The sequence below is a fragment of the Pyrgilauda ruficollis genome, unplaced genomic scaffold, assembly GCF_017590135.1.
Source record: "Pyrgilauda ruficollis isolate IOZ18807 unplaced genomic scaffold, ASM1759013v1 scaffold43, whole genome shotgun sequence".
In the NCBI taxonomy this organism is placed as follows: Eukaryota; Metazoa; Chordata; class Aves; order Passeriformes; family Passeridae; genus Pyrgilauda; species Pyrgilauda ruficollis.
Genome location: NW_024525823.1, coordinates 7440791 through 7463363, shown reverse-complemented (window position 1 = coordinate 7463363; position 22573 = coordinate 7440791). Strand labels below are relative to the sequence as shown.

At 44.1% G+C, this 22573-nt stretch overlaps 1 protein-coding gene and 1 long non-coding RNA gene across 3 annotated transcripts in view; one reads left to right on the top strand and one right to left on the bottom strand.

Annotated features, from left to right (window-relative positions):
• FOXO3 (forkhead box O3) overlaps positions 1-22573 on the bottom strand; it is an 88934-nt gene that overhangs the window by 18578 nt on the left and 47783 nt on the right. The window lies entirely within an intron of this gene.
• LOC121359216 lies at positions 15569-19382 on the top strand. Its single transcript, XR_005956012.1, has 3 exons — positions 15569-15806; positions 16732-16814; positions 18291-19382. It is a non-coding gene; the product is annotated as an uncharacterized LOC121359216 (long non-coding RNA).

Genomic DNA, 22573 nt, shown 5'->3' with positions numbered 1-22573 from the left:
CTGTTATGTTTTAAACAATTTACACAAAGCAACTGATCAGACTTTGCTGACATGCTCAAGAGAAGTTTGGGTCAGTGCCTCAGCTATAAACATGTCCATTCCTGAGGGACTACCATGCCATCAGAATATGGTGGATTGAGCTGCATCATAATAATTCTTCAGTTTAAGGAGGGAAAAAGCTTTTTATTGTTTATGATGGCATTTTAACAATATTTTGAGTCTGGCAACAGTCTAACTTCTAATAACTAGGTACCACTCCTTACTTTCTCAGGTTTCTCCCTGTAAAACCAGCTGGAGAACCAATGTTTTTTTAGAAAATAACCTTTCTTGATATTCCAGCTTGTACTGCATCTCTGCAGGTAGCTCTCATCCTCACTCCCTGTAACTTCCATGGACAACCACTTGTGAGAACATCTGCATGGGGATTTATCCATGCAAACTCCACGTCAGGTTTCAAAAGCCATACGAACCATGTTGTTCCCCACCTAAAAATGCTGGGTATAAGAATACATGGCATCATGACTCTTGCTAATGAAAAATAAATCTTAAGAGAGGATAAACACCTGAAGTGGCATATGCAGCGTGCCATGCACAGCTTCAGATATAAAAACACTCAGCCAAAGTGCCAGCAGCTAACAGTTTTTAGCCTACAGTATTCTCATAGAAGGGCTTATTTCTGCTGCTGGTATCCGTAGTACGAAAGTATTTGGCGTAAAACCATGAAAATCCTAAATGGTAAAACTGTGAGACTGAGGCACCTTTCAGGATGAGGACTCCTTCATGTGTGGATATGTATATGCACATGTGTAATTTTCTTACTACATCTTTTTGCTCAGTGTCGGTTTTACTCAAATAATAAAAGAATGTAATAATCGTTCTGCACTGGAAATTGCTAGCTATAAAAAATCCAAGCAGTTTGTTTTCCTTTACATTAAGCACTATGCCACTTACAATCCTGCTTCTGTTTTTCTTTGCTTTTCTTCTGCAGGAAGATTTTCTTAAGCATAATTGTGGGCTAATTTATTTTTGTGTACCCCATCTCCACCCTCTGTTCAAACACTGCCTTAAAACCCACTTCTTTCATGTAACCTCCCCCACTAACCTCTTCAGCAACAGTATCTGAGTTTTTTGGTTTCTCCTTCTGTTGGGTGCCCTGCCAAATCAAATCAGGGCTGGATCCTATTATCCTTTCTCATGCAAGTTTTGCTACAGAAGCCACCAGGATTGACAACTCACATCAGTGAAGGCTGTTGCACTGTGCTACCAGGTGGCCATCTGGATGGAAGTAACTGTAATTTCTACCTGTTTTCTGAGCTGTCACAAAATATTCCCATCTGCTTAAAAGACAGGAAAGTATATGGGGACAATTGCTGCTCACAACTATGGGCATTACTAATATATGACCATGCAACAAACCACAAAGGAGGTGTGGAAGCAAAGAAAATACAGTTTATCATTTGAACCCACTGCTGATGAAATTAATGGGGATTTGTCTTTGACTTATGTGGGAGATGAATTAGGCCATGGTGATGGAAACATAACACATTTTTGCATGCCAAAATGCAATGAGAAGCTTTAAAAAATCCATAAAGGAACTTCCATCATCTGTCCTGGAGACCATATGTAGATGGGAGAGATGCTAGCCAGGCTGCAGACAGCTCGGATACCACCGATGGGTACAACATATGGACTGTACTCGAGAAGAGCAAAAAAGAAATATGATGAGCTCCTCCCTTTATTAGTGTTACTATTTATACTGGACTTGAAGAATGTCGTGTGCTCTACTGAAAGCCAGAAGACTGAGGTTCCTGCAGATAACATCTAGAGCATCATGTACTGCCCTGAGGCCAGACCAGCTGGGTTGAAGTCCCCTTTGAAAGTGGTCCTGCAAGAAGAGGGACTGTCCCTGGAGACAAGGAAGACTCAGGGCAGAGGAACACAGAGACCAGGCAGAACTGGTGTGAGCAGAGGTTGGTGCAGTGCCACAGGCAAGCAGTGCTGCTGTTCTTCCTTGGCTTAGGCTGATGGCACCAGGAGAAGTGGTGAGCTGGGGGCCAGAACAGCCAGGGCAGCAACACCAGGCCTTATACCACTTTCCCCAAACTCAGGGACGTGTTCTCAACTTCAACAAATGTTGATCCACTGTACTGTGTTTTATTTGGTTAATACTCCGCGAGGGATCCAGCTACATTTTGCTCGCAAGAAAATCCCCCCAGATCAGCTAGCATGTCCTAATTACACGAGCCTCTCTCAATATTTTGATAAGATTGCAAACAGGCAAGCTGACAGAGAGGACACTCAAGCACTTCCAAAGTGCCCTGTCCCTAATCTGATACAAACAACTGAATGAGTCTCCCAAGGAGGCTGGGACTGTGTGTTATTTCAACACTCAGACTCGGTCAGACAACAGCAGCAAATGTTTGAGCTTTTAAAATGGAGAAAATTCCCCCTCCTTGTGCCCATTTCAGCCTCTTCCAAGCAGTGTTTACCTTGTGGAGCCCGTCCACTAACTCAGACACCAGCTGCAAGTGCTTCCACTGCAGTACAGAGTCTTTTTTGTCTGGAAGCAACATGTGGTATCAATTTATCATCCTCGACAACGCAACAAGGAATCCACTCGCTTTAAAAATAAAATGAGAGTTGTGTAACTTAACTCTTAAAAGTCCCTACCTTTTTTTTTTTAAAAAAAAAAAAAAAGGCCCGAAGATCAGCAAGATGAGGTGCAGCTGCAGCTGCTGGCTGATGAATCCAAGTTACACATTGGTCTGTTTTTCTTTCAGTGTTTTGTAGTGAGCAGCAAATTTGCAATTTCAGATATGGGCTCCTAAACTGTAAAGTTAGGGCTAAAAATCAAAAGCAGTAGTTTAACAAGTGGGATATTAAGACATGGTGGGAGAAAAACAAACACTATCTGCAGACCCATAAATGCTGCTAATGCTCATTCGGGAGAATTACACTTTATTTTATCCTGTATTAACATACATAATGTTTTCACTTCATCATATGAAGTTGTCTGGTAGCCATGCAGCAGAGAAAGGCATCAGATCTAATACCACTGAAAAGAAGCCACGAAAATAACTCCAGCTTATCAGCCTCCAGCTGAACAGAGGGAGTCCAAGTTCTCCATGGTTCTGCTTGCTCACTTGAATTTCAGTTTTCAGCTTATGTCATCTTGTTCAAAATGCTGTCACACAAGTCTCATTTGGGATGAACACCCCTAGAAACAGCTTTCACCAAAAAATTATTTTCTTTAAGAAAAGCCTACTTTTTTTGCATTCAGTGGTTGATGAAACTGGAGTCTGTTAATAATCCAACACATTTTGCCCACCTGTCCAGACCAGTGTCTGTGCCTTCTCATGAAGTAACTCAAAACTTGCTTCAACTACCAGTTTTCACAGAATCACAGAATCACAGAATAAGCTGAGTTGGAAGGGAAACATGAGAATCATCAAGTCCAACACCCAGCCTGCACAGGACATCCCAAGGGTCACACCATGTGCCCGAGAGCATTGTCTGAACACTTGAACTCAGACAAGTGATGCTGTGACCACTTAGCTGGGGAGCCCAACCACCCTCAGGGTGAAAAACCTGTTCCTGATATCCAACCTAACCCTCCCCTGGAACTGCTTCATGCCATTCTCTGCCACTGGTCACTACAAAGAAGAGATCAGTGTCTGCCCCTCCTCTCAACAAGGAAGTTGCAGACTGCAACGAGGTCTCCCCCCAGTCTCTTTTTATTCCAGGCTGAACAGACCAAGTGACCTCAGTGCTCCTCCTATGGCTTCTCCTCAAGGCCCTTCCCCATCCTTGTGGCCCTCCTTTGGACACTCTCTAATAGCTCAGTGTCTTTTTTATACTGTGGTGCCCAAAAATGCACACAGGACTAAAGGGGATGCTGCATCAGTGCAGAGCACAGTGGGACAGTCACATTTTACATTTCACATATTTTACATTTTGTTTGCTTTAAAGTCCCCAAGGAGATTCAGTTGCAAGTAAACAAGAAAACAGATGCAGTGGCTGAAGTTGCCAACTGTGTGCATGCACATAAGAATTCCTGGTGAAAGGGATTTGCAAGCCTAGGGAAGCTGATCTTTAGGAAGCACCAATCTATTGGTTCCATACAGTCCCTTGTTGCCTAGCTGCATAAGGCTGCAGTGCTATACTTCTCAAAGAACCTTGAAGTCCCAAAGTGGCCTCCGAATTTCTTCCTCCTTCCTATGAGTTTTTTCAAACCAGAAAAAAATGTATATAATTTAATAAAGTAGTGAGGGTGCTCTGCAGATACAGAAAAATCAAGAACTAAAATATAAAGAGAGTTCTCCCACAATATCTATGCAGCCATATTGTCCTGATATACCTATTTTCTATATTAAAACAAGTATTATGTGTTCCAGATTGTTATATTTTCCCTAAAGTATGGAAGCTACAGGGACAAAAAAAAAGCATTAAGAAAATTACACAAAGAAAAAGAAATCTTTCCTGACACCCAAAGTGGTTTTGATGCCTGATGCTTAGTATCATCTGCATGCTCCCAAGGCAGCTCTCAAAAATCCCACCAGCTGTTCAGCAGGAGCAGGCAGCCAGAGCACACCAGAGTCCTGCAGGGTACACCCCTTCACACCCAGCTGGCAAAGGCACCATCCTCACACTCCGGCACATGTGGGGTGACGCAGGCTCAGCCCTACCCAAGCACGCCCTCCTTCAGGAAAACGGAAAAAAAATATCCCACAGATTTAAGAAAGTCAGCTTCGCATCTGAAGCGTGGTTCTGTGGTTTCCCCTCCTCATCCTCTCTTCAGAGGAGTTTTCTGACCTTGGTGGTAGGGGAAGAACACCAGAAGATGCCTCCACTGTGATCAGCTCTGCCTGCACCTCTGCCCATTGTCCCCCACCCAGAAGAGTAGAGCCTTGAGGGATTTAAGCTCCTTGGGAGAACAGCAAGTCCAGAAAAGGTTTATTCCCTGAAATGTGCTCGGACAGGAGAGCAGTACATGGATCTGCCTCCTGTGTCCCGCACACGGGGCACTGCGCCGTGCCAAATTCCAACAGGAGAAAGTGATTAGCACAGGGAAAACAAACCCTCCCCGACACGCACACCACGCTTCCCCAGCTGCGCTGGCCACGAGGGCAGGCAGCGAGCCACCTGCCCACCAAGGGGGTTTGTGCCCTCCTCTTTCAAAAGAAAAGCATCTCCAAGCATGGACCTATGGGAATTGAGTCATGACTTAAAAGTTTTTCCTAAAAAAAAAAGTAAGAAAAGTAAAAAAAATTAATTCTAGTTAAAACAACCACTGCTTCACTCTTTGCAAACAGTGATATTGCAAATTGCTACGCTGACGTAAATAAAACTTAGCTGAAAATAATACACTGCCTGGAAATTGCCTCAGAGCACCACGCTTCCAGTTAGCAGAAAAATCTCCAGTTATTTTACAGTCAGACATGCTCTGACCACATGAGGACTCCAATAAATAACATTTGTTTTGCTGTGAGTAGAGCATGCTGGCTGTCATTTACACTGGGTGTTGGGAGACGGGAAGCAGAGTGCAAGGAAAACGCTGATACTTTAACGCAGCTGCGGACCAGGAAGGTCAGGCTCTGAAGCAACCCCCAGCAGTGTCAGGAGCCAGGTACCTCAGCACCCTTTGCTATAGGAAGTCCCCTAAAAAACAAAGTGTTATCCTCTGCATGCTGTGGCAATGCTTTTCCACATTAGAATAGGATTTGGGAATCAGGAGGCGGGCACTGTCACTGAGGTTACTAGGGCACCTTGTCAAGAGGCATCTTTTTCAGTCCCTTCCACCCACTTCATATTGTGGCTGCCCAAAACTCAAAACCACAGCTGATTTAAATAAAAGGATTTAACTTAATTATTACGCAAGAATTTACTGCGAGAAATTGCTCTTGTAAGTTGAAATCCCAAGGGAACTCATCACAGGCTTGACTGGGACATGAACAGAGTCAGCAAGAAAATGGGAGATGTTGCCCTTATTGAACTTAAACCCAAGGATTGCATACAAAAAGGCTGCAATGGACACACAGGGCTGGGTCTTTGCAGAACCAGAGCAAAACACTTGTAATTTCTGTTCAGGAGTGGTATCACCAGCAGATAACATCTTTCTTTTCTCCTATTGTTTCTCAATGGCAAGCCCCAGCATTTCAAATGTTTCCACTGCAGGAACTTTGGAAATAATACCATGTTTTATTTGTGGAGCTCCTTCAGCACAGCATTGCTGCACTTCTCCACACCACAGAGCTCCCAGAGAAGTGCAAGCACACACGAGTAATCATCCTGAACACTGTACATAACAGTAACACCCAAAAAAACAGCTACTCCTGTCAGCACAGCCCCAATCCACCAGCTGCTGAAGCTACTGGAAGAGTCCTCCCAAACCTCAGTGGTCACCCAGACCACTGACCTTAATGAAAACAATGCAATTTTCACAGAATCACAGAATAATGAGGTTGGAACAGACCTCTAAGATCACCGAGTCCAACCTATGCCCTAACACCTCAACTAGACTACAGCACCAAGTGCCATGTCTAGTCTTTTTTTAAACACATCCAGAGATAGTGATTCTACCACCTCCCTGGGAAGAGCACTCCAGAACTTTATTATTCTTCTGGTGAAAAATTTTTTCCTAATATCCAACCTACACCTTCCCTGACCTATCTTGAGATTGTGTCCTCTATCCTAAATTTTACTGCAAGGCAGACTTTCACCACGAAGGCTTTGGGTTTATATTGCTAGAAAGAAGATCTAGGGAGGAAAAAAAAAAAGCCTCTGTTTTTCATTTCTTAGATGCAAAGATCCCAGCACAACTCTCACGCATCATTGTGGAAGCCAGAGTGTTCAATTCTATTTTTACTCATTCTCAGCATATGGCTGTTACTATACATTGACTATTTAGAAACACGTATGGGCGTTCTTTCATGCCTTTATAAATAAATGTGAGTGATGCTACTGCTTATAATAATTCACTAAAAATAGCAGCTTCCCTTGGAAGATCACAAAAGCCTCTCACTGCTGAATCACCTATTATAAATCCTCATTTTTTGAAATCTTTTGCAGTCATGGGTTGATTTTTTTAACACTTTCTATGAAATGCAACTAAACCAGCAACAACTCCCACCACACAGTGGCAGGGGAAGAATAAAATCTATGTGCATGGAGACAGCATTCCAGGGCTCCTGGAAGCCAAGCTCAAGGCTGCCCTGCACACAGCTCTGCAAAGTGCTAGCTCTGAAATGATAGATTGTTAAACACCCAGCCTGGATTAATTGGAAGTGTTGAGCTGCACACACTAAATTGTGAATCTGGTGACAGTTACAGCAAACATGTGACTGATGAGAGGAATAGATCTGATACACTGTCGCCTGACTGAGTTTGATCAGGCTGCAGCAAGCCCTTCAGAAGCCAGCACAGGCACCTGAGACCTTCTCATGAGAAAGCCCACAAGCAACCTCCAAACCAGCCCCCAGCATTTCTGCTCTGTCAGCTAATCTGAAACAGGACCCCTCTCGTGTGCTATTTTAAGCACATAATTACTTTATTATTGAACCAGAAGATACTCTGTCATTTAAAAAAAAAAACAACAGCTTTTTAAAATATGATGTGCTTCTGCTGGTAGCTGAGGTGGCAAAGGGAATGGTCCTGCCCCACAGACCTGAGCTCTGGGGGAAGCTGGGAATGCACCTAAGCGTGGCTCTCAGTGGGTCTGACCCACTGACTTTTACAGGCAAAAAACCCTTGGGAGCCTCCCAAAGGGCAGCTGGTGTGGGAACACGCAGCTGTGACTCCAGATATCCTCCGAGTTATTGCAGCACTGCTGTGGACAGGGTGTCAATTAGGAGACAAGGGATAAGTGAACAGAACAACTTGAAAAACAGGTATCTCCTTCATGACTCCAAACTGGACAGCTACCAGTAAATACCTGAGCACTCTTCAAAACGTAATGGCAGCTGTAAAATATTAATGCCTTTCTAAAGTAGAAAGTGATCAGTTTTCCTTCTGATGTATTCTGATGTGCATTCTGCTTTCATCCTGAGAATAACACGTGTCCTCCCTAGCCTCTTGCTTACATAGATTCCTGTATTTTCCCCCGGCATTGGGGAACATGTTTTAAACACTGCACTTAGCAGTATTTAATATTTAGTATTTAAAGAATCCTACAGATTTGCATTGGGGAACATGTTTTAAACACTGCACTTAGGAGTATATTTAAAGAATCCTACAGATTGGCTTTCTGTATACATAAACACAGCTCATGCTGTGCCAGATGACATGGGTGGACAAAAATATCCATCTTCACACCGTTTTTACAAGAACAGCAAGGTGGGTTTACTCCAGCAGTCTTTCCCCAGCCCATTCTTTGATCTCACTTCCACTGATACATTGCATCAGGGCACTCAGTTCCAAAACCAGGTCTGCCCAGAAACTCACCACCCAAGGCACATGGCGTTAGTTTCCATGCTGTGATGACCTGGATGTAATCTCCAAGATGACAGCACTTGATTCTTTTTCTCCTCCCTATGGAAAAAGCCTTTCTGCAGACTTAAAATCTGGGCAGCTCCAGGTCAGACCTGGAGCTAGTGACACCAGCAACCCTTGGGAGCCCTGGGGAGAAAGGGGCACTTCCACCAAACAGGCCCACCAGCCTGTCCTCCTGTTTTCATCCAAGAGCACCTGACCCTCTCTGCTGGTGGGAGTAGATCTCATCCTCTGGCAGGCAGGTTTTGGGATGGTGACTCCCAGTGCCTCCCAGGGCATGGCAGCTTCAGAGAGCTCCTCTGTACGCAAACCAAACTCTACATCTCCACATTCATCCCAGCCTCACCTAACCCCACTTATGAACTGTTTTAGTTTTCATTGAACCTCACCTGACTCAGATGACTTGCATGTTACTGGTTCTACTGGATTTTTAAAATTTATTTTCTGTTTACTGCAAGGGCAAAATATACCCGAGGAGCTGACAAAAGGGAATATGACACTTATTACAATGCTAGTGAATCAGACCTTTGCTGCAGCAAGCAGGACATTCCGGTTTCGCACGTAACTGGCAGCAGCACCATCCCAGAAACCTCACAATCCAGGTAAATGCACAAGTATGAAAGTCATCTTTTTTTTTTTTTTTAAAGCTGTTTACCTAATTTGAGAAAATAAGACCACCGTCATCGATACAATCATAATCCCAAGTGCTGAATGTTGAGCCTAAAACTAGACTGCATCAAAATGCTTCAGCACTCGATGTTTTGTTCAAGCCCCACCCCAACACCAGAGCCTGAATAGCAGAATGATGAGTGGAGGAGCCTTTTCATGTTCTGGATTTGAACCTGTACACATGAGTAATCCCTCCTGAGGCCAGTACTCGGGCCACAATGGGGTCCTTGTATTGCTCCATACATGCCTTTTTCAGAGGCAGCTGTGGAGCCCTAGGACAATGGGTTTTAGAACCTCAACTGTGTCAACAGCAAGAGCCCTCACCAGGTAATATGACAAGAATTATCTACTCTATAGGATGCAGTCTGGTTGAGCTCCAAGTGTGGGAAGGACTGCACCAGTAGAAGACACTTGCATGTGAAAGTTTACAGCCTCAACAGGCAGACAAAGAAGCACTAACTCCATAAAGATTCTACAGAAAATAAAATCAAGAGACTTGTTTTGCTTTCATTTGCTAGCACAAACCAGCCTTGTCTTCCCTACCCTTTGGGACAGGCCCTGAGCCAACTTCACAGACACCATCTTATACCCCAGAAAATTCAAAGTTTTGACTTGCTGAATCAAAATCTACGCATTTTGGGGTTGCAGTAGCTGTATGCACTTTGAGATGCCCCTACAATTCCTCCAGATATATTCTCTCTCAGATAACTTTCTGCTTCTTAGAGAAACTAACCCAGATCTCACATGGGTTGGGTGGACACAGGCCACATCTGGTTTTTAGGGGAAAACTGATGTGTTTTATTAGTGGAACTACACTGCTTGAAATAAGCTCTTTTTCAACACCTACATGTCCAAGACACAGGGTAAATTTTAAAGGACAATGCCAAGAATGATGATGCCTTTGTACATCATCTTTTTCTTATGACACTGTTCACAGCATTCACAGTTCAAGAATGCAAGGCCTCCTAAGTATGCCAGGTATCATTTTCATAAGCAAAGTACACAAGAAACAAGCACCTTCAAGTTGCAGTTGAATAGATGTGGGCAAAAAGAAGGAGCAATGGCAAATACTTCTGGGGATATTTTCCCTCCTTTGGAAGGGGAAAGAACCCACTACACCAAGAACCCTGAGATGTTCTTACTTTATGACAGGTCTGCTAACACTTTTGCAACATGAGACAATATGCAAAATATAAAATGGGCTTACTAAGCTTTGTGCTTTTTCTTTCCTTCTTCTTCTGCCCCCCCCCACCCACCATTACTGAAGTTTAGAGGAGATGGGATATCTAGAAAAAAAGAAATGAACCAGCCCTTTTCTGATCAAAGTTAGAAAAAGGGGAATGAAAAAAATAAAGAGGTGGAAGAGTCCACACTCATCTCAAGTTTGACTTTTTTCAGAGCTAGTGGAAATTAATTCTCTTTACGAGGATCTGCTCACATGCCTGTTGCAAAGTGAAATTCTCACCTGCAAAGGCTTTTTTTGCATGTCTAAATGCATATGAACTACTTTGTGTGCTTGAACAGGAATGCCCTCAATGAGTAGGGTAAATGTGCACCAGCCTTTGCCGGACTCTGCCTTGTTGACAAGGATAAACACAAGGAGACATACAGAAATTTCCAATTTTGTTACACAGGGAAGCTTCAAAGCTTGAAAAAGTTAATGAAAACCTTCTAGTAGTTTTGTAACAGGCTCTTTTTGAGGTGAAAATGCACCATATTAATTATTTTCAGCAGAAATGGGTTTTTGGTGCCATCCAATCACAGCTATGACACCAGCAGCCCTTCCACAGGAGAGTGACAGCTGAGTCACTAGTGCTAAAACAGGGATAAGAAAAGGAAAATGAAAAAGAAACTAGGCTACTTCCCCTGAGGAGCTAAATACAGTATTTAATGGCATATTTCTATAAGGTTAACAAATCAAATGCTTCAGCTGTGAATTGTTGCCATCATTGTGACTACAACAGGATGACCCCGAACACCCTATCTCCATCTAGGTTTTTTCCTCCTGTGATACATAAATAAGGAAGAAGAGGCTGGGAGCAGCCTGGCCTTTCACCATACTCTGGTCTTTGGGGAGACAGGTTGTGATAGCCACACAGGACAAACAGCTATGCTGTCAACACGGGGGGAAGGCGCAGGAGGGAGCAGCTGAGTACTGGTCTTTTCCTGCATCTGCAGCAGCTGCCGTTTTCATCAGCTGCTGCCCCGTGGCACTCTGCCTGCACGAGCTGGAGCAGGCAGCACTTGGGGTCCTCTTGTTTAACTCACACGGAAGAGCTGTGTCCCCTCCCCACCCCACTACCCTTAAATGAGTGTGTCAAAAGCAATTAAAGTCAGGAATGCAAGAAACCTTAAGGCTCTGTGTACAGAGGAGCATCTTTTTACCAACACCACGGAAGTGTTGGGCACTTTGGACTCCATGCTGCAAGCTGCATTTTAGTAAGTTGCATTTTAGTGAAGTAGCTAAGAAATATATGCATACTCTAGAAAATATCTGTTCAGCAGAAAAGTAAGGACTGAAGCTAATTCTACACAAAATCAACTGACAAGGCCTTCTGTGTTAGGAGACCCTATATACAGTCATAAGGTTTTAGAACACAACAGGATGAAATTTTTGCTTGCTTACACAAGGTCATGTTTGCCAGCAATAGCCCTGGATCAGGGCTGCACCAGCAGAGCTGCTTTTGCACCTTCGGGCCCCAACAAATGGTTCCCACTGCAAGAGCCAACAATGTAATCACAAATGCAACATGATCATGGGGTGGTTCAGAACGCTGCCTCCTGATCTGATAGCCAAACACAGGAGTGCACAAGATACTGGCACGCAAGGAACTGGGCCACCTGGGCAGATAATTCCTGGAAAGATCATGTGCTAACCTTCCTTCTTGAGGGCAATGCCAGAGAGTGCACATTGGACACTGGTGGCACTGCATTTATATATTCTTTTTAGGGAGGCACTTTCTCTGAGTCCTAGAGTTTAGCCAAACCTAGCCACGCTTGCCAAACACACAAAATTTCTATTTAATTAATCCCATGCATGTCTTCAGCAGACTCCCTGTTGAGCTGGCTCAAAGCACCCCCTCCAGGCCTTATCACAAACTCTGTGTTTTTATGACTACTTTAAGCATAATTCGAGCATGATGCCAAATAGCAAATAAGTCGCTGTTCGTGCAGAATGTCTGGCTGACCTCTGCAGGACTCTTCACATGAGAAAAAGTTTGCAGGATTAGGACCAAAGCCTGGAAGCAGGGTCATCTCTTCCCTCTGCCCACACCCCCTCTCCCTTGGCTCCAGTATCCAGTACATGCTGTCCTCTTCATTACTTCAACACAGTCCTTAAGGCCTTAGACCTCAATGAAGAAAACGAGCAAGCTCTGCGATTCAGGATATTTAAAAGTGGAAAAAAAGGGCAACTGTTAGGCAGAATCTGCTAGGAGGAGGAGAAGGAATAGGCAGAGTGCCAAGAGACAAGAGTCCACAGTCTTCAAATTTCAAAGGTTTTCAGGATAGATGACCTCAAGATACTTTCACAAGCTAGTCTGAACAAGTCACAGTTTGGTAGTCTGTTGGTTTTTTCCTCCTCTTCTTTTTTCCACCTGGATAACTTTGGATTTTTTCACTTGGTGAAAGACAAAATAACTTTAATAACTTCAAATAACTTTACTCCCCCGTGGCGCTTACATGTCAGTTAGCTCTGGATTGCTGCTATATACAGAGACAGTGTACATGCTTGGGAAAGAGTCCCTGGGAATTGTGACACCATAAAATGCCTCGCTGCTTCAACCCTACCCCATCATTCTGGTACACCAGTCAGTGAACACAGAGTGCTTTCTTCTGCCGTGCCCCTCTCTGTCCCCCACTCCATCCACGGAATTAGGACATTGCTGCAACTCAGCACAATGCTATTTGCAGCCATGCATATTTGAAATAAAACATGAAGTCCAGGATTGTACCTCAGGCTGCCTGAGATTCAGCCCCCTTCTGCTGCCCAAAACCACAAAGACAGTGCTTGCATGTTTAGATAACTATAGCAAAATGAAGACTAAAACTGTAAGCAATCCCTTTTAAATGCAGACAGGGCAGGGAGTGAATGCCAAGACGCACTGGCACTAACCAGATGGAGCCTTATGAACATTTGACTTGTTTTACTTCCAGGTTTCCACCCAGAGTCCCAGGTGCATGGAAGTCATCTGAGGACACAGTTCGGTTTGTTATCAAAGAACTCCTGGACCCTCATGTGTCAAATGACAATGAGCTGTGCTCTTCTGGTGAGGTATTTTTAACTTCAGGAAATACCTAGAAAAAAGCTGGGGGGTGAGTCCCATAAGCCAAGATTCAGGGAAACTACTGATAAAAAGAAGAAAAACGTCTGGGAAATGTCATGGTGTCATGTCATTGTCCTTTTAGATGGATTTTTGGACATTGCCACACATGCTTCAGCAAGGTTTCCACCTCACAGCCCAAGCACTGCAATACAGGCACTGAACGGGTTAAATCACATCAGTCCTCCAGATTTGCAGTGGTTGATAGAAACGGTCTTCTTCAGGAACACGAAAAATCCCAAGCATCCTGCAGGACACGATCCACGCTTCTCCATGACTGTCCCAATGCATAAGGGTAAAATGAAAAGCCTGGAACAGACGTCAGCAGCTCCCAGAGGTCTGACAAGCACTGGAAAGGAGAGCTTTCCAGCACCAAGAAAAGGCTGGGAGTATCACCTTCCCCTGGGTACATAGCAACAGTTGCTAGTTTTGGCAGGCAGCGAGATGCAGTGCAAGACGTGAGGGTGACATCATTTGATTATCACCTCGCTTCCCTCAGATTCAATTGGATTCCAATAAGAAATTATTTTTAGAATCGCTACAGACAAAAGCCTTGAAAACTAATTTATTACAGATTTGGGTAGAGGAGGCTGGGGACTATATTAATAGCAGACAAAGCCTTAAAAAGGCCCAAGTATTTGGAACCCAAAACCACAGCAGGAATAGCGTGTACATATTAACACCAAAGGTAATTAACCTTCTCAAAAACACACTTGAAGATGGGGTGGATTCTCCATTGCCTTAAGCTTTTGCATTTAAGGCTGGATATTCTTCCAAAAAGTGGGATGAAGCTGAAACTGAATTTGGGATTTTTAATTGAAAGATCTGATGGGAGCTCTGATACTTTTACTCTGAAGTCCTGCCCTTAAAAATACCTAGAAGCCTGCTTGTTGCCTGTGCTTGGGAAGTTAAGTCCTAGTTTGCTGATACAGGCATTTGTAGTTTCAAAGGAAGTTAAGAATTACTAGAAGATATAATGACATATGAAGTTAACTCTCCAGAGAAAGCAGTACAGGGGAAAAAAAAAATAAGAGCTCTCCAAAATGTTAAACCTGAGGTTCATTGCTTTTGCCCTGGACACAAGAAATGAGTAACATCATTTCTTGTTACTCATGACACTGAGAGCTTGGAAGTAATTGATCTTGCCTCCAATTTCAAGTTAGCCAAGGTGTCTGTTTAGGAGAAGAGGCTCGCATGACAGGCTGGAGCTTCTGAAGGAGACCTTTCCCTGAAGTGGTAGCAGCTCTCTGGAAATAAATAACTACAGGGATTCCCAGGCAGTTGTGGAATTGTCAGCAGCAGTCCACTGCTTGGTGGTGCACATCACTTCTTTATGTTTATGCAACTACAGGTATTAGTATTTACAGCAAGAGGCTTCTTTTTACATCCCTTACTTTGAATATTTGATATCCTATATGAATTTTAATGGACTGTTGTACTGTCTTCTGTTTTTTAGCTTGTCGTTTAGTATGCTTGTACAGTGACAGACTAACAAACTACTGAGTGATGTGAGGAACCACGTGGTATGCCACAACTTGTTTTGTAAATTAACATGGCAGAGCTTTCTCTACTTTTATAGCAAGGAAACAGTCTCTGCTCTGCTTGCCCCAAACAGTGAGAAAAAGTCTTTTGAGCAAGAAGGAAGGAAAACTAAAAAGCAGAACAGAAGTGAAACTGCACTGTCAGGTTTTCACTCTGTTAGATCCCTTGCAATCAAACCCAAGAAGGCTACCCAGTGAAGGGAGGGCCCTGGGCTATCACATCATCCCCACCACAAAACTTCTGACTGACGTAAGCAATTGACTTGTCTGCTAATTTGATTTCTACAACTCACTGCATCAGGACGTGACTGATAAGAGCTGACTAGGAATTCCCACAGATAGGGACTTTGCAGAGCCTTGCACGCCGTACAGTGCGGCCGACTCCACCCATTTCTTTCTGCACATGCCAGTGTCACCCACAAATCTGAGGCAGACACACACGACTCTATCAGCAGGACCATATGTGTGTGCAGAGATAGCAAAAGCCAGAGTCTGCCATAATTTAGCCAAATAAACAACTTCACATACAAGAAATGACATGTGGCAGAAGAGATCCAGGAAAGGACATGGTTTAAGCCTCCTAAATTCAGAGGCTTTTTGCTTCAAGTAAGAGAGCAGAGGCAACAGGCAACCCAATAGCCAGATTTCTCTGCAACACCAATTTCTATCAGGAAGAAGTCAAGAAAGACAAACCATACCCAAAGGAGAGAATACAGACTTATTCAAAACTGATGCATCTAAATTGAGGATTTTTTGTGTGTATGAAAGGCATTGGATAACTATTTGGGTAAGAATGGGGAAATGGATAGGAAAATCAGACCAGTAACAGGAGTAATGTGAAAATATTTGGTGGGGTAAAGTGGGCAATAAATTATGAACCATCTGGCCCATAGAGATTTATGGGAGACTGTCTGCCAGTGAGCTCAAGCAACTCCTTCTTCTGGAGTGCGATAGGAGAGGAAGCACAAGAGCAAAGACTGAGACTCTTGTCCACTGGAAAAGTAGATTTTTAAAAACCCTCAGAGAATGCAGGAGCGACTTCAAAGCACACTGCAAAAGCTCAGGCCTCCTGAAGCTACAAGCCTTAAGCTGAAGGTACATGTCACCATGACTGCCCCAAACACAAGATGCAACACTGCTGCTGGAGGGCTGGGAGGTGCCTGACCTTATCTGTCCAAGTATCATTGCACCCTCCTTTTCAAGGGCCTGCAAGGATTTACTGCTTCCCCTGGGGTATGCAGGGGTCATAGAATCAGAGAATCCTTAAGGCTGAAAAAGACCTAAGATCATCAAGTCCAACAACTAACCTAAATCCAGCATGTTCAGCTCTAAACCATGTCCCTAAGTGCCACATCCACACATTTTTTAAACGCTTCCAGGGGTGGTGATTCCACCACTTTGCTGGGCAGCCTGACCAACCTTTAACTGAACAAAAAGGGTCAGTGTGCAACAGAGCACGAAGCTGCAACAGACACTCTCCAGTGAGGCTCCATCCTTTCTGCCTGTGCAAAAGTGCCCACTGAGGCTCTGCGACCACAGCTCTGAGGAGCAGCACTCAGAGACCTTGAGTTCTGTTGGCTGCTCATGACAGTGACCCCATGACCCATGAAACAGCTTTCTCAAATCAAGATATGATTTACTACTAACAGAAGGTAGTAGGCAGTGTAATGCTTTCTAAAACTGATTCAAAAGAGGGTATTTGTCTCTCCTAGCTTGGTCCCATGCCAATACATGTTCTAGGAGCTGCTGAGAAGCTGAGATTCCTGCAAACTTACAAGCAAGGTGTCTGATCCTGGTGAGTGGCTCTCGAACAACTGCCTATTTTCTGCCTGAAGAGTTTTTTTTTTTTTTTTTTTAACTCTTGGCAGTTCCTTTGATCTGCTCCTCCTTAACACTGGCAAAAAATCCCTGAAGCTGAGGAGGTAGCATTTTCCCAGTTAATAGCTTCAGCATTGTATCTTAATCCCTCCTGAGGCACCTTCCCGAAGTTATTTTACCAGCAGCTGCTGTCTTGCCTGTCTGGTTGTTCTTAAAACTACTTTGATACCAAACCAACAATACACACATCCCTGAAGCAACCATCCCAGTACTGGGGCATACACTCTCTCCATCCTCAGCTGGAGATGCATGCCATGCTGGGGATAGAGGGCAAGGAAAAGAGGGACAATCCCCACAGCACACCTTTAGGCATCCTGGATGTCCAAGCTGGGAGCTGAGACTAGTGAGGCATCCTGGCACTTGAGGTTTCTTTCAGAGGCCCCAAGATCAGATGTGCCCTGCTGCTCATGTGAGGCACAGAGACATCTGAAGCTGGACCATAGTGATTTTCTCCTCTCTTCTCAAAAAATACCTGAAGATATTTTTTTCTTTGAGTTTCTCCCTTTTCATTGCTGGGATTATAACAGCTGTGCAAGTTGTTCTCATCCTTGCATACCCAAAGAAATAAACCAAATCATAATAATAGCATATGGAAAAGCAGAAATTTATCTCAAGACCATGGTGTTTTTATTAAGGTGAACGGAGGCAAACACTTATACCGCAATTGACAGGGAAGGCAGGCAGGCAGAAAGGTATGGGAAAAGGAATTAGTAATAGAAACAATCTGATAATTCATCTTTACCAAAAAAAGGTGCTACAGACTCTCTTCTTGCCCTTCTCAAATAAATTACTTGTAACAAACAATAAAAGTTTTTCTAACAATAAAACAGACAAAGCACTTAATATCTGTAATTTCAGCCTCAGAGAATAAACTATTTAATCCTTCATTTTTAAAATTTCTTTTACTTCTAAAAAAGATCACTAGCTCCTCACTCTGGTGCTTCCACAGCAATTTAGCAGGCATCAAATGACGAGATAAGAAACTGATAAATCTCAGTCCAAAGGAGAAATCTGCCTACCCTGACTCAGAGGAGAAACCTTCCTATTCGACTCCTTCTTGAGAAAAGCTGGCATAAATAAATACAGTGCTTTCCTACCTTCCTCATTTAGGAAAAAAACACCATCACCACCATGTGATACAGCCTCAAGACCACAGCTTTCTAGAAAGAAAGGTCAAATGAAACAGTTCTTCCTAAAGAGCTTTCCTGACTGCAGAACCAGGATCACACCAAGCAATGAGCAGCAGGACAAGTGCCTTAAATCACACATCACAGGTCCTTCTCCATCCTCCGTGATGCCAGCATCATGGAGGACAGCAAAGGAGTCGGGAGGTGGGGAGGAAATACATGGCTGCTGTCACAGTTTTTACATTGACCATACTTTCGCCTGACAGGTCCTGGAAAAGGCAAGGCCAGCTGGCCACCAACAACCACCAGGCATTGGACCAAGCCAACAGAAGCCCTCAATCTCCATTCCACTGAAGTGGAGGCATGACCAGGTAGAAGAGAAGGCAGGAAGCAGTAATCAACTGGAAAACTACCACGAACAAAAACCCAAGCACTACCACAAAAACATGAAAACCCAGGGAAAAAAAATCCTAACAAAATACTGTAATAGGTTACCTTTATGTGAATGACTCTTCATGCTCGCCTAGACTGAGTCACTCTGGGAACTGCCTCGCGGTCCATCTGGCTGCCAACTCCTGGCTAAACTTGAACATCCTGTGACTGAAATGAATGCATCAAAGGCTAAGGCACCGCAAGGTAACAAGGTTTTCTTTGTCCAGCACTTCCAGATGCACCAGCATTCCCCTTCTGCTAACTCTCACATATCCTCTGGGTCTGTGTTTGGTACATTTCTGACTTTCAGCAGCTGTAAAGAAAGGGTAGACTTGAACTTTTCCTCTCACTCTAATTTCATGGACCTCCTCAATCCATCTCTGGCCATGTATCAGTGACAGTATAGTTCTGGATGTAAAACTGTTTACAATTTTTCATTGCTCTGGACATAAAATTTGGCTACCACCTATGTAAACAACTTTCAAATACTGGAGGATGTAGTTGCTGCAGACAAATGTAGGCATAGAAACCACTCTGACATGATCTTACAGAAAGTGAGACTGCACTGCTGGATACTGCACTTCCACAGACTTTCAACCCACTTAGTTGCAGTGGAAGGGGGAAGGAAATAAAATATATTAAAAAAGTATTCTTTACATTCCCAGCTTTCCTCTCCAAATCAGGAACACACTCCTATCTCTTAGGTGGCAATATAAACTTAAATAATCTTTCCTGCCCTCACTAAAACTATTTTTAAACCAGTAGTCAGGTACAAAACAAATGTCCCATCTAATGCAATGGGTATTACTCAGTGATGATAAACACTATACACCCACCTAGACTTTTCACTTGATGTGGTTGGAAACTGCTATGTAAGGTGGAAAAAGTAAGGCAGGCTGCTTTATTTTTGGCATTTACTTTAGAGTTTAGGCTTACTGCAAGAGTACATTTACACTGGCTCGGTGTGCTGCTTCTAGCCAACTGTGTAATGATATTTAGTGGCTATTTTTTTGTCATGAAGAAAGACACCCCCCCCCCCCCCCCCCCCCCCCCCCCCCCTTGTGTCTCCTACTTCACCACACTGCCAGGCTGCAAGAAAGGAGCGTGCAGGGAGGGGACCTTCTCCTTCTCATCTGACAGAGCAGAGCTCAGCAAGGTAAAGCTCTGTCTAGCCAACAAAGCTCTTTACCACGAATATCCTTATTAAACACAGCCTTATCAGAGACCAGTTTCTGCAGTCTGAAGCAGTCAGGAATTAACTCTGTCAATATAAAATTTCAAGCCAGGATTAGAGCCCAGACCCAAGGGGATGTGAGCAAGCGTTCAAGCCACAACAGAGTCACCTGACCACGTTCACACCATGGCAGGGGGCTGCCCAAGGGGCCAGGGCTCAGACTGTGCACCCACCACCCTGGTGCTACCCCAGCCCCCCGAAGGGCTCGCTCCCAGGCTGCTGCAGCAGGGGAAGGGGGATGCTGAAATTTGTCTGTCTAGCAGGATGGAAGGGAAAGGCTCTGCCAGTGCTTCCAAAAGAAGACAGGCTGAAGGAAGACCCTGGTACAGCAGCATCACCTGTGTGCAGAGGGCATGAAAAGCCAGCCTGGAAGGGGCAGACTGCACTCCACAAGTGTAGCTCAGGACTGCTGGCATGGAAGGTTCACCAGCACCTCCCAAAAGGTTGCCACCATCCAGCAAAGTGCATGGCCAAGATACAGATTCATTCAATATGCTCCTTTGTCAGCCTCTAATCCCCACCCACAGGATCAGGCTGTGTCTCCTGCCTTATCCACAAGATGAAGCTGTCTATCCCCGACACAGCCCTCAGGGCTGTGGCACCAGTGCTGCCTCTGCCTTTGCTCCAGGGCGAGCCTCCTCCACTGGCACGGCATGGCACGGCACGGCTGCCTGCCTGGCCTGCAGAAGGTGTGAGCTTTGCCCACAACTCCATGAGTCAAGGCCTCAATGGTGACCTTGCTTCTCCTGCTACATATTGAAAGCTGCCAATGCTATTGATGGGGACTCCGTGAAACATGTTTGTAATACCGAGCTAATAAGGCAGCAGTGAGCCTATAGTGCCCTGTCATTAGCAATCCCAGTGAAAAAGCCTTCATGCTGCCTTTCCCTATAAAATATCTATCCACCTCCCAGTAAAGCAGAAGTACATTTCAGTGCGTGCCTAAACGACAGTAATTTTTAAACTCTTTCCCTGAGCTTATTTTACAGCAGCTACTAAACGGTTAAGCTCATTACTGAGTCCAAATATGAACGCAGGGAAAATACTTCCATTGCTTTTGGCACAAAGTAAGTGCAAAAGTTGCCTTTCTGCTTGACTAAAAGCCTGAAAAGCAAACAATGCACACAGCATACATTGTTCAGGAAGGGAGTGCAAACAAGCCTAAAAGCAGATTAACTTTGAAGGTGCTGTGCGGGAGCAAAGCAGGCAGCATCTACTGTTCCCAGCCCAGCACCTGAGACAGCGGGTGCAGAATCCAGCACCAACTGGGATCCTGACTATTAATCTCCTTGTCAACACTGGGAAAACCAAGGTTGCACTTCAGAAAACAAGCAGCTATTAAAAGAAATTAAAATTAAAAAAAGAAAAAAAAAAGAAAAAAAAAAGAAAGAGGTACAGTCCTAAGAGCTTTAACAAGACAAGACCTTCACCCCCAAAGAGCAAGAGCACACACTCCTTATTTTAAGACTTATTCATCCTTTTCTAAACAAAGTGAATAAGCTTTCAGCTGGCCAAAACCTTTGGGGAAATTTTTAGTCACCAGAGGCAGTAGCACATGCCTTGATTCCTACTCAAGTCTGCAGAAATCAGGTGCCCAACCCATCCGCGCCTCTGAAATCCCCTCAGTAACAGCTTAATGCTACAAAAGGGAGAAACAAACGAGTTTTGTCTATAGGCTGCTTCTCAAACAAAGAATACAAATTGCATGTGACATGCTGCTGCACAAGTTTGACTGCATGTGTCTATGTGCAAGTGGAAGGGCTAATGGAGAATATGCCAGCTTCAGAAGGGCATATTGCTGCCAGTCATTTTTAATAAAATAAAGTAAAATAAAGTAAAATAAAATAAAATAAAATAAAATAAAATAAAATAAAATAAAATAAAATAGCATCCCAGAGATTCTGTATGCCCCATTATGCAAGACCACTGATTTGAGCAACTTGCCATTTGGAAGTAGCATGCACCACTGCCTGCGCATGGCCATGGACCCCATGGGCCACACAGCTCAACCATCAGAACTGGACTTGCCAGGCACAGAGCACCAACAAGACTTCAGCCTACTGTCCTAAGAGCTAACCCCAGTCAAGCCCAAATCTTCCTCATTTTCTTTGAAGGCATTTACCTCCATGTCACAATGCATCTGTTTAGAGCAGCACAGCAACTCCATGGCTACAGCTGTGCAACAACAGACCTGCTGCCCAGGCCTGCCCCTGGACTGTCCCCCTGGATTTTCTGGAGATGATTAGGTGGTTGCATGAGTGTATTGTTTTCCACCTGTAGCAGCTCCTTTGTCTAGGGAGCTGCCTACCTGCACACAGCTTCACCACCAAGATGAGACTGCAGGCTCATGTTGGGTGGCACTGCTCCAAACAGGGTTCCTAGAGTCCACTCTCTTTTTTATTCTTCTTCACTCCTCTCTGTGCTCTGCATCGTGCCTCAGTGAGCATGAGACCACCTTGGGAATTCACAGCCACAGCTTCGGATGAAATCAACGAAGCACTGCAAATTCAAGTATTTTTTTTAAAAGTTTTGGTTCATCTTTCAAAAGCAGAGAAAGAGCACAATTCAAAATTTAGATCTAATTTACCTATGTAGGATGCCAGGACTCAGGTGGGGAGCCAAGTCAGGCACCTATGAATTCGAGTTCTCACCTGGACCTGCTAGCTTCCAAAAGGTTCTTCTGCTTGTCACTTCACAGCACAGCAATTTAACTATCACCTCCCCCACCTTTTATCTTCTGCAAATCTCCCTGGATGATAAACAGTGAAGTTTGTAAACACACTGGCATTTTGATGTGGATTTTCAGTTCAAAACTATTCAAAGTGACGCGCACTTGGCAGTACTGGAGAAATCATATGCAGAAGGTTCCATCCTCACACTGAG